We start from the raw sequence: 1,891 nt of genomic DNA, 5'->3' as shown, positions 1-1,891 counted from the left end.
TTTGCCCCATTGTAGATAAGCATTATATCTTCTTAGTAGTCTGTAACTGTTTAGAAAAGGATCATGCAATGTGCTTTGTTCTGGGGTAGCTAGGAAATGCACCACTCATCCCTCCAAGTGCTCACCACTCGACTGGCATGTTACTGACCTTAATTTCCCTGGGAACAGGATCTTGGGGAAATCCTTCAACTCATGTTTGCTCAAGAAAATAGAAAATGGAGAAGGGAAAAATCAATTGTAATAAAGGTTTGGTAAGAAACTAGCTGACATTAAAATGACCTATTCACTTCAAATTCTTGATAATTGGCCAGAAAAATCAGAACAATATTAGAAAACAATATAAAAGGTAATAGAGGGGAAGAAACAAGAATTATAAGGACTAATAATTATAACCATAATTTCATATATATATATATATATATATATATATATATATACTGTCATATATATGTACTTTTTCTCAAAAATCAAGTCAAAAAGCACAAATTCAGCTTTATGAAACAGCTCAAATATTATCAGTTTTTTAAAAGTTCTATTAATTGTTTTGAATTTTCTTTGATTTTTACTCCTGGTCTTCTGTTAGCCTTTTTGCAGGTCACTTCTGCAATCCCTTCATTTTCCTGGTTTGTAGTTTGCTTAGGTCTTGTTTCTGCATACAAATCCTTTCATAATTTGTCAAAAGTCTCCTGAGACATATTTTTCTTCTTCTTTGGCTTGAGAGATTTTGGCATTTTCATAGATAACTTATAAAGGTCATCTGAATCCAGGTGTGTTCTCCTCAGAACCAGGTCCAATGAAGGTCCCATCTCTTCCAACTCAATCCTTGGTGTTCTGTAAGCAGATTTCTTCATGAGCAACTTATAGCTGCAAAACTGAACCTTGATCTTCACAGCAGTGAAGTGCAGACCATACTCTAACCCAGCCAGGTGGATATTTGCCACCATGGGGCTTCTGAAGAAATTAATATGAAGGTTTTTCAGTCTTCTGTAGTCTTCTGTCCCATCATAATCATTACCAGAAAATATCAACATGGGTTTTGTTCCCTCAGGACATTTACTGTTCTTAATATTGTTTAGAGACACAAATTTTGCAATACCTAATTCAATCTTATCCAGCACATGGTAGTCATACATACACTCTATTACTAGTTTATTGGGACACTTCTTATTATGGGATCCAAATAAGATCTGACTTCTTTGAAAAGAATTCCAGTGATGTCTGATCTTCAAATGGTCTTGTAATTTTTTTTTTATGCAGAACTCCATATGGTTTTTCCTGTGCATACACGTGTTTCAGGACTAGGGTCACTGTTGCATTTGCATTTCCTCCTTTAATCACCATTTCATTTTTAATATTTTCACTTGGTTTTGGTTCTCTCTTCTCAAGAAATCTCTTGGGTCTTTTGATTATAACTCGGTACAAGGTGTTTATCTCTAGCACAGCTCAGTCTAGCCAATACAGGTACACTACATGGATGCATGAGGTTATTTTCAGTTGTTGATTTTTATGATATATAGTTTGCTCTCCGAATACTTTTTGGCATCCCAGTAAAGTTCCTTTCAGCAAGATACATGCAAACCAAATTCATCTTCTCTCACTGATTTTCAAGTGCTGCAACCAGACATAAAATGTATATCTGTATAATTCCTACATATTATAAAATGTATGTGATCATGGGAGAGAAAAGTACTCATATGCCATGGTATTCAAAGGACTCCTGTTAGAAGAGTTGGAGAAAAAGTAGGATAAAAATAATCTTCAAGGTGCTCCTATTCAATCCTCTTTCTACTACATGGATGCATGACATTAATCTACAAAAAGGATTCAACTTCAGAATTCTGAATACAGTAGAGCCACCAAGATATTCTAGTATATCAAGAGAGGTGAAATC

The 1,891-nt window shown here is 34.7% G+C and overlaps 1 pseudogene; it reads right to left on the bottom strand.

Annotated features, from left to right (window-relative positions):
• Positions 1–535: 535 nt before the first annotated feature.
• Positions 536–1,425, bottom strand: LOC101574594 (annotated as a pseudogene).
• Between the last annotated feature and the right edge of the window lie 466 nt (positions 1,426–1,891).

Source organism: Octodon degus, unplaced genomic scaffold, assembly GCF_000260255.1.
Source record: "Octodon degus isolate 3935 unplaced genomic scaffold, OctDeg1.0 scaffold00020, whole genome shotgun sequence".
NCBI classification, from domain to species: domain Eukaryota; kingdom Metazoa; phylum Chordata; class Mammalia; order Rodentia; family Octodontidae; genus Octodon; species Octodon degus.
This window is presented reverse-complemented; position numbering and strand designations above follow the sequence as displayed.